This window comes from Mastigoproctus giganteus, chromosome 1 (assembly GCF_048544385.1).
Source record: "Mastigoproctus giganteus isolate SK-2022 chromosome 1, ASM4854438v1, whole genome shotgun sequence".
NCBI classification, from domain to species: domain Eukaryota; kingdom Metazoa; phylum Arthropoda; class Arachnida; order Uropygi; family Thelyphonidae; genus Mastigoproctus; species Mastigoproctus giganteus.
This window is the reverse complement of record NC_143575.1, coordinates 95,972,527-95,983,434: the sequence shown is the minus strand read 5'-3', so window position 1 is coordinate 95,983,434 and position 10,908 is coordinate 95,972,527. Positions and strand designations below refer to the sequence as shown.

Below are 10,908 nucleotides of genomic sequence, written 5' to 3'. Positions count from 1 at the left end.
AGTTTTGCCGTCGGGTCGTTGTTTGATCATTTTGAGGCCAGTCCTGGTACACTTTAACTACGACTGCTCTCGAACACCCCACCAATTCAGCCGTTTGGGAAATATAGATACCAGCTCATCGAGCACCCACAATCTATCCTTTATGAAAGTCCGATAAACCCTTCCTTTGACCCATCACGCTCGGAATTTTGCCACCTACTGAACCACTGAAACTTTATTTATGCTACGTATGTCAACTAACTTCGCACTCTCGTACCTCACGTGGTCAACGGGTCGCATTCAGTTTTCATAAGGGTGGTCATAATTCAGTGATCACTTAGTGTATAATTCTGATTTTGAAATTATATACTTGTTACTTGCTTGTCATTTACTGCTTTTATTTATATACCCATTTGAAGCGATGGCCTGAACTTTTTCTTCATTAATCTTTAACTTGCACATAATAACCTATGTTGCCAATGTGCCCTAAAACATCATATAATCACTATCTGTTCTTTTTCAGGTTAACAAAAATATATTTGCCTTCTAATTTTGCTTTTTATCTAGAATATTCGAATACGCTTATTTCTTTTGTCACAGTTAGTAAACATGACTCAGCAAGGAGTCATGTTTACTTGCCTTCTGCACGTGTTGTTCTGACGAGCGTTCTTTCGTAAAATTTTCGATTTAGAGCCTTGCAGTTGCATACTTTTTTTTACTTAAGTATTGATAATTTTCATGATCAGCGTTCGTAAACGAGAAGTTTATCATTAACAGCCAGTCGACTATCTGCATCACTTATGATGAATCGCCATCCTTGGCATTATTGTAAACATGTGGTCATGAAATTGAAGACGAAAGATAACTTCAAGGTTGCTAGTGTGCATCGAAAAAACGTCGAGGCGCAGAGAGCTCCTCGACCATTTCTTGATCGGTCAGTGTTCAAGGTAATGGATAATTGTGACATACCTTCGATTATCAAACTAATATTCATAATTCGTGATCTCTTCTCATGGATGGAACACGTAAGTTTATTTATACCGCAGAGAAGTTAAGATTTTTCATTCAATGTCAAAAGAACTGTTACTATATCCTCAGAGGCATATTAAATATCAATCCATGAAAGAAAAACAGAAACTTATTTGAAGAGCAGTTAGCTGATCTTCATGGTGCAATACGCTACTTGGGGAAAGTGATGTACCTATCAGGTAGGATGGTCCAATATCAGGTAAGCTTATCCAATCTCATGTTCTTCTACTAACCTAGAAGTCCTTTTTTAGATTGTAAAATGCATGAGGCAGCATATCAGTAATATAATCATCATAATATGTTTAACTTGGCGATGTTTTCTTATGGTAGTCAAACTGCATCGAGTTAAACAGGAAACTACTTGTTGGTACCCAATCTCCTTAGAATATACAGAGAAGTAGCAGTGATTTCCTTTACGCCATAGTCACCTTTAAAGAGCATAAACTCCATAACGCAATAAAATAGCAGTAATAATTTGATAGAAAGCATGTATTTTAGCGGAAATAGTTGTCGACCATTTTCAAAATGGTCGACAACTATTTATTTTGAAAACCTCAGACTAGACTGATGGGTGTTCCATGGGTGCACCTTCTGAGATGGCTGTAGAGCTTCAGTCTCCTCTCCCCCAAAGATTCTCTATCAAAAGCAAAACTGAGTAATTTTCTCCAGATTACAGCAGTGGCTCTAACCATCAGCCACCCCCTCGACGTGGGCACCTGTACAGGTGCCCACGTACAGGTGCCCTCGACGTGGGCACCTGTACGTGGTGAGGGGACCTCCCAGTGATGCTGCTGGTTTTCCAGATTAGCATCACTGGGATCTAACGCCCATACCTTGGTTCCAGGGTTACATCTTTGGAATCCGGCGTGTGCAGCCGTGCGCCGCGACCCGTGGAAGCGGAAAGGGGGATCCTGGTGGTTGAGGGGCCCAGCCTTAATACACCACTTTGGCCCCTGCTTCGACAAGACGGGCGGTCCCGGACCGGCTCGACTGGGATCAATCGGCGGGTGGTTTTATACTGCTAGGGTCAACTGCGTTCCAATAAGTCTCCCTCCCTTTGGTCCTGGGACGGGATAAAGACTTATTGGTAACGTGGGTATGGTGTTCTAAGCGAACTCGGCGTCCCATTCGTGTACGCAGTACCTGCTAGTTCACGAGTGGGCGTCCCCTCGTTGGGCTCGGTGGTGGGTGAGGTACTTAGGCATCAGACATTTTCTTTTTACTCTTATGAGTAATTTAAATCTTTCCAACCCCTCTGGGGCCTCTACGAGGTCCCTACCTGAAATTGATGATGATAATATAACATCAAAAAATTAGTAAATTGATAAGAGGAGTTTACCTCAATATAGTACGTGGAACACTTCCGTATGATACCCTCCAGAAATTAAAACGAAAAAATCGACAACTTACCGGTACATTAAAGTAAAATATAAATAATTAAAGTGAAATATAAATAATTAAATAATCAATTTAACACAATTCAAAATCAATTCAAAACAATTAAAATTCAAATTAACGCAATTAAAAGAATCTAACGAAAATATTCAAAACGATTTTCCTTCCTGAAGCTGACAATGCTTTTCGACCGACTGTCGTGATCACAGGAATGAAAATTATCGAATCAGGCTAAACCTGCAACTTAAATAGTGATTATGTGTCTTCGCGCATGCGCGTAAAGGTCCACGCATCGGAGATCAAATATGGCCGCCGAACATTAACAGAATTCTCGTGTAATTTAATTTCAACGGTTTCTGCAATTAATAGTCGCGTATAATTACGTTGAACGTTAAGTATTTTGGCCTCGTTAAATAAAAAAGTATGTTTTTCGTTAATGGCATGAAAGGCTAATTCTGACGCTGCTGAACGAGAAGCACGAACAGAGGCTTCGTGTTGATTTACACGGATATTAAGAGAAAACCGCGTGGAACCCTGATAAGACGAGTCGCAATCACCGCAAGAAATGTTGTATACTAGATCATTAATTTGTGTTGCGAACGCCGAAAGAACCGAGCGATTGTTCAGTATAGTGTGTAACTTCCGTATAGGCCTAGCTATAATTTTAAATTCGGTATCTTTAAAGAATCTGTTAAGCTGTTTGTGCCACTGTTCAACATATGGGACAGAAATAAAGTATTTTTTGATATTACTATTGTTGATTGGTGCAGTATTTTGTATCCTATCCTTAGCTTGTACCCTAATTCGATTTATTGTGTTAATGGGATAACCCCTGTTCAAGAATCTGCTAGTTAATATTTGTATTTCTGAGTCTAAAGCAGAATCCGTCGTTGAATATTTATAGGCATTTAGAAATTGATTAAAGATAATCGATCTTTTGTAGGTGAACGGGTGGTAGCTATTATAATGTAGACGGATTCAACGACGGATTCTGCTTTAGACTCAGAAATACAAATATTAACTAGCAGATTCTTGAACAGGGGTTATCCCATTAACACAATAAATCGAATTAGGGTACAAGCTAAGGATAGGATACAAAATACTGCACCAATCAACAATAGTAATATCAAAAAATACTTTATTTCTGTCCCATATGTTGAACAGTGGCACAAACAGCTTAACAGATTCTTTAAAGATACCGAATTTAAAATTATAGCTAGGCCTATACGGAAGTTACACACTATACTGAACAATCGCTCGGTTCTTTCGGCGTTCGCAACACAAATTAATGATCTAGTATACAACATTTCTTGCGGTGATTGCGACTCGTCTTATCAGGGTTCCACGCGGTTTTCTCTTAATATCCGTGTAAATCAACACGAAGCCTCTGTTCGTGCTTCTCGTTCAGCAGCGTCAGAATTAGCCTTTCATGCCATTAACGAAAAACATACTTTTTTATTTAACGAGGCCAAAATACTTAACGTTCAACGTAATTATACGCGACTATTAATTGCAGAAACCGTTGAAATTAAATTACACGAGAATTCTGTTAATGTTCGGCGGCCATATTTGATCTCCGATGCGTGGACCTTTACGCGCATGCGCGAAGACACATAATCACTATTTAAGTTGCAGGTTTAGCCTGATTCGATAATTTTCATTCCTGTGATCACGACAGTCGGTCGAAAAGCATTGTCAGCTTCAGGAAGGAAAATCGTTTTGAATATTTTCGTTAGATTCTTTTAATTGCGTTAATTTGAATTTTAATTGTTTTGAATTGATTTTGAATTGTGTTAAATTGATTATTTAATTATTTATATTTCACTTTAATTATTTATATTTTACTTTAATGTACCGGTAAGTTGTCGATTTTTTCGTTTTAATTTCTGGAGGGTATCATACGGAAGTGTTCCACGTACTATATTGAGGTAAACTCCTCTTATCAATTTACTAATATTATTACCAACGTAGAACATATTGAGTAATACAGCTCTGATTCATACTAACATCAAAAAAGAAACACCGAACAGAAGCTGCACCACCTCCTGTACCTCGATTCCTTATCATACGTTCTACCGGTGAAAAGGAAATAGGTAAAATGTCGCCCTTCTTCATTCAGAAGGGTCTTGAAGGGCTGGCAGGGTCCCCGAAGTCGGTAAAACGACTTAGATCGGGTGACCTTTTAGTTGAAACTTCCTCAGTGCGACATTCAGAATTGCTCCTCCAAGCAACATCTCTTGGGGGAATTCCAATTAAGATATCACCACACAGGACATTGAATACATCGCGTGGCGTAATTGCCGAGTGGGATCTCCTTGAAACATCTGAAGAGGAGATATGCACCGAACTGAGAGATCAAGGAGTTACAGCTGTTAAGAGGATATTTATGCGTAAGGAGGGAAAACTAGTTCCAACTAGGGTTCTTATCCTTACATTTAACACACCTAAACCGCCTACTTCCATCAAGGCTGGTTATTTGAACTGTCCTGTAAGGCTGTATATTCCAAACCCGTTGCGATGTTTCAAATGCCAAAAATATGGCCACTCTCAGATGTCATGTCGTGGATCACCTGCTTGTGCCCGCTGTGGAGCAAAAGAACATGACACAAAGGAATGTTCTGCCTCGAAACCAGCATGCTTGAATTGTGGCGGTGAACACCCTGCATATTCAAGAGCATGCCAAAGATGGAAAGACGAAAAACAAATTCAAAAAATCAAGACGGAACAGAACATCCCATATGTGGAAGCGAAGAAACAGGTAACACCAGTAAACAGTGGAAAATCTTATGCACAAGCAGTTTTGAGGAAGGTTTCAATTTCGACGCAAACTGATATTTCAATATCGCCACGTGATTCTTTTGCACCCCAAGCTAGATACTTGTTGACACAAGCACAGCAAGATAAAGCAGTCGCTACTCCCATTTCAATACCACCGAAGGAAGTAGCACCTAAAGGAAAATCACCTCCAACAAAAACCCCGCCTGTTATTAGTGAGGTACAGGAGGAAATGGAGGTAAATGAAGAAGCTGAAAGTGCGGAAGAATCTATTCTGGATCTTCATCCAGAGGAAGAAATGGATATTGGGCGCCCTCAATTTCCCAAAGGCAGAATAAAACCCAAAGCGGGCCAATCAAAACCCGCATCACTTCGGAAGCCAGTCAACGGATCCACTAATTCCACGTAATAATGGCTAAATTACTGCAATGGAATTGTCGTGGATTACGACGAAATATGGAGGATGTCAAAATGCTAATGCGCAAATATGAACCTATTTGCTTTTGCTTGCAGGAAACGTACCTAAAGGCAAATGATGACCCCATCTTTCGAAATCTTTCTGTTGTTTGTAAAGACAGAAACGGGGATGGCCCGGCCCATGGAGGAGTCGCAATCCTTGTGGGCAACCATACCCCTTTCTCACAAGTTCAATTGAACACTAATTTAGAAGCAGTAGCCATTCGTTTAGCAATAGGGTCTTTACTTACAATATGTTCTATATATTTGCCTCCTGGGCCACACATTTCCCAGGTAGATCTCGACGATCTTATTACGCAATTGCCCTCTCCTTTTTGCCTTCTTGGAGACTTTAATGGACATAGTACCCTGTGGGGTAGTGCAGAAACTAATGAACGAGGTCGTATTGTTGAACGTTTTCTCGACAATAACGGCCTGTCGTTACTAAATATGGGAATAAACACCTATTTCCATATGCCTACCCGTACTTTCTCTGCCATCGATCTTTCCATCTGTTCGCCTTCTCTGCTACCTTTGCTTTCCTGGGAAGTGGAACAGAATCCTTATGGAAGCGACCATTTCCCCGTAATATCTACCATTGTGAACGGACAACCTTGTCATCCATTTAGAATTCCACGCTGGAAGTATGATGAAGCAGACTGTAGTAAATTTTCACTACTCACTGAATTTGATCCTGTACAAATTCAGCAGGAATCAATTGATGAAGCAGTGAAGTATATCACAGAGTGTATTCTCCACGCAGCGGCAACTGCAATCCCAAAAACATCCTCCCGATTTCCACGCTTTCCTAAGCCATGGTGGAACCAAGATTGTAAAGAAGCAAGAAAGTTACAAAATCGGTCATGGGGAAAATTCCGACGTTACCCCACCACCGCAAATCTTATAGCTTTTAAACGTGCCCGTGCTAAAGCACGATTTATACGCCGACAGAGCCAAAAGGAATGCTGGGTCAAGTTTACATCTTCAATTAACCAGATGACCAGTACCAAAGTTGTCTGGGATAAAATTCGGAAGATGAAGGGTAAATACAAATCAGCTCCTTCATCTATGTTACAACATAATGGTTGTACATTAGCAGACCCAACTGCTATTGCCAACGCTCTAGGAGAAGTATTCTCCACTATATCTGCTGAAACTTCATACTCTGCTGAGTTTCTAGTGTTAAAGAAGAAAGCGGAGAAACAAAAACTTCAATTCGCTTCAAGCAAAGCCGAAACTTATAACCTGCCTTTTAGTGAAGTGGAATTAACCATTGCACTTGCTACCTCGAAAGTGAGTGCCGCAGGGCCAGATGAAATTCAGTATGAGATGATAAAACATCTTTCATCTCACTCTCTAGAGCTGTTGCTACATCTCTACAACCGAATTTATTTGGAGGATCAATTTCCCGTTTCTTGGCGTAGGGCAACTGTCCTCGCTTTCCCAAAGCCAGGAAAAGATCCCAAAATTCCTAGCAACTATCGTCCAATTGCTCTGACCAGTTGCTTATGTAAGATTTTGGAAAAAATGGTGAATGCCCGCCTTATATATTACCTTGAGGCAAATGACCTTTTGAACAAAATTCAGTGCGGCTTCCGAAGGAATCATTCCACTTTGGACCATTTAATCCGACTGGAAACAGCGATTCGCGATGCGTTTTTAAAGCGTGAGCACTTGGTATCAGTCTTCTTTGACATGGAAAAAGCTTATGACACAACCTGGAGGTACGGTGTTTTAAAAGACCTCTATTCTTTTGGTCTGAGAGGCCACCTCCCTATTTTTATCAGAAATTTTTTATCTAAACGACTCTTCCAGGTTCGTGTTAAATCCAGTGTGTCTCGCCTCTTTTGTCAAGAGGAAGGAGTTCCCCAAGGCTCTGTCCTCAGTGTTACGCTGTTTGCAGTCAAAGTTAACTCCATTACAAAACAGCTTCCTCCTTCAGTAAATAGTGCCTTGTACGTTGATGATTTTAGTATTTTCTGTCACTCCTGTAGCATGAGAGTTATTGAACGACAATTGCAACAAGCACTCAATTACCTTAGTTCCTGGGCTTTAACCAATGGGTTTACGTTTTCTGCGCAAAAGACCGTTTGCATACACTTCTGCCGCAAACGGAATCTACATCCTGACCCGGAACTTAGACTGGGACAAAATCCAATTCCTGTGGTAGCAGAAACAAAATTTTTGGGACTTATCTTTGATAAAAAACTGACATTCCTACACCATATCCGTCAGCTTAGAGCAAAATGCATGAGGGGTTTGAACATGCTCAGTGCTATCTCCTCCAACTTTTGGGGAGCAGATAGAAGCACATTATTGCGTCTATACCGAGCACTTGTTCGCTCTAAACTTGACTATGGTTCCCAAGCTTACTCTTCTGCTAGAATTTCTGTACTCCGATGGCTTGACCCAATCCACCATAAAGCCATTCGGATTGCCACAGGGGCTTTCCGTACTTCGCCTGTCCAAAGTCTATACGTTGAAGCCAATGAACCGCCATTGATGCTTCGACGTCAGCAATTGTCGTTACAATATGCTATAAAAATAAAATCCCTGCCTGACCATCCTACGTGGACATCGATTTATATGCCACGGTGGGAAAATCTATATAATACGCGTAAAACTGCCAGTCGGCCTTTTGGTATCAGGATTCAAGAGCTGGTTCATGATATTGGCTTCACGTTGGATAATATATCAACGTCAGTCAAGCAAGATCTTCCCCCTTGGAATATACGATCTCCGTCTTGTGACTTCAGTCTTAGGAGTTGGCTGAAAGCTAACACATTGCCATGTATATATCGGCAACTCTTTGCAGCACACCTTGCCGAACACTCTGAATTCTTGCCGGTATATACAGATGGCTCGAAATCTGAAGAGTTTGTGGGATCTGCTTGTGTCTTTCCAAGCAAAACAATCTGTAATCATATTCCAAGTGAATGTAGCATATACACTGCAGAGCTACACGCAGTAGAACTGGCCTTGGATCATATAAAAACCCACCACTACCAAAAGTGCATGCTATATATGGACTCTCTAAGCGTATTACAGGCCTTATCCACTGTGAGAAGCACTCACCCAGTGTTATGTCGGGTGCAGCAAATATTACACTCCCTCTTAGAGTTAAATTTTGATATTCGCTTTTGCTGGATCCCTAGCCATGTTGGTATCAGAGGCAATGACTTAGCTGATGCAGCAGCAAAATCAGCAACGCCACAAAGTCGCATCAGTTTGTCAGTCCCCTATACAGACTGCAAGCAACTGATCTACAAAAAATTATGCGCGCGTTGGCAAGAAGCTTGGAATGCATGCCCTACCAACAAACTGAATGAAATTAATCCTGAAATAATGCTTTGGCATTCTAGTCAGTGCAGGGTCCGACGGGAGGAAGTAATTCTTGCTCGGCTACGCATAGGACATTCTCACCTGACGCATTCGTATTTGCTGAGGGCTGATGATTGTCCTGTGTGTAGACATTGTAAAGCAATTTTAAGTATCCGTCATATTTTAGTCGAATGTACATATTTTAATAATGAACGCCGTTCATGTTTTAACCATCTGTCTGAGCCTTATACACTCAGGCAGATTTTATCGGACGATGACAATGTGTCAGATGTATTCAGGTTTTTAGAACTGATTAATCTACATAGTTTTATTTAGACTGCCCTCATGTTTAGCATATTGTAAATGGTCTATGCCATATTTTTGTGTATAATATATTAACTAGATATGCTATTTTATATTTTATATTTTATTACCCTAGACTTGGCGCATGATAGCCTTAGTTGCTGATGCGCCATTAAACGTCCAATAACCAACCAACCAACCATCAGCCACTCCCCAAAGAAAATTCTTGATTGTGCCATTGGATTGATACTTCACAAATCTTCGCGACTAAAGACATTAAATCGAAGCTTTTTAGTTTCTGATTGAAAAAATATTGAATAAACATCAGTTTACTTCATCACCGGAGCAGTGCTTTTAATAAAACGCCTGGTGAAATATTGAGGAAATTCGTGGTCAAGGATCTCCACAAACATGAGCTCGATGAAAACAAATTTAGTTTGTTCAGTTATGCACAAACGGAGACCATTTCCTCCCCTTAAATTTTCGTTTTCGCTTAATTCAATTTCATTTTATAATTCAAAAAGTTTCGCTTTTGAATTATCTTTCCAACATGTCTTTCATACACACAAATTCATCTTAGCACTAAAAACGTCGTTTTTAGCTTACTTTGCTTCTATTCCGAGCATTCACCTACATCTTCGTGCCGATCTATTATTCTCGATATGGGTAAGGGTAGCGCAGAACAGGCCACATGCAAAAATTATCGGAACTACCTTTTCTAAGTTTCCTCGAAGTTTCTTCAACACGATAACTCAGCTCAACGATCAGTAAGATCGTTGAGGAATGAATTCTCATTTGATAACATCTTAAGAATTAGTCTTATTTATATTCGAAATACTCTCCACAGGGAACATTTTGCAAAGGATGCAGTTATAAATACGCACTGTAGCAACAGAAACAAAGGTGAAGTCCAGGGATTTGCATGTCAAATCAACATCTAATATATATATATATATATATATACGCCCCCCATTAACATCTCCGGACACCCCACCGTTGATATGATATTAGGTCAAGTCCTGCACAAGCACTACTTGTCGGCCCCGGGTGCCAAGCGTTCCGTGGCCAAGCGATTCTAGTGCGTTTTCCAAAGCGTTTTTCTACAGAGAACATTTGAGCGAACAGTTTCTATTTTAGTTTGAAAAACCGTTTTCTTGATTTCTATTGCATAGTAGCTCTCTCGCACTACAAGAAGTAGGCAGAAGCCCAGAAAGGGAAACCACCTTTCTGTTTTTTTCTATTAGTACTAACTTACTAACTCAGCCGCTTGGTCACCTCGTGGCACTGCTCCTGCCTCCCCGTGGCGGGGCCGGAAACCTGGGCGGTAAAGATAAACCCCCAGGGCCAAAAGGAGCTATCATGGATTCAAACAATTTTCCACCCTTAGAGCCTTCAAGCTCAAGACATGAATCCTCTCATGATATTAATCAACCAAAAAGGCTTCGAACTGAAGCACAGCGTCCAGACATCCCTAATTTTCTTGTGATACACTCTCTGTCCACGCAGCCCGTGGGCAAGTTATCACCATTTATGATTCAAAGACATCTAGAATCTATTGCAGGATCACCAAAAATGGTGAAGCGACTACAATCAGGAGATCTCTTGGTTGAAACAGCCACATCCAAACATTCTGAGTGGCTATTAAAAACA

The 10,908-nt window shown here is 40.6% G+C and overlaps 1 protein-coding gene across 1 annotated transcript in view; it reads left to right on the top strand.

The window, feature by feature from the left end:
* The first annotated feature begins 1,094 nt into the window (after nucleotides 1-1,094).
* LOC150091016 (PI-PLC X domain-containing protein 3-like) overlaps nucleotides 1,095-10,908 on the top strand; it is a 32,605-nt gene continuing 22,791 nt past the window's right edge. Inside the window, exon 1 of the mRNA XM_090381186.1 lies at nucleotides 1,095-1,207. The gene's annotated coding sequence lies outside the window, so the exon portion shown is untranslated. The remainder of the gene's footprint in view (nucleotides 1,208-10,908) is intronic.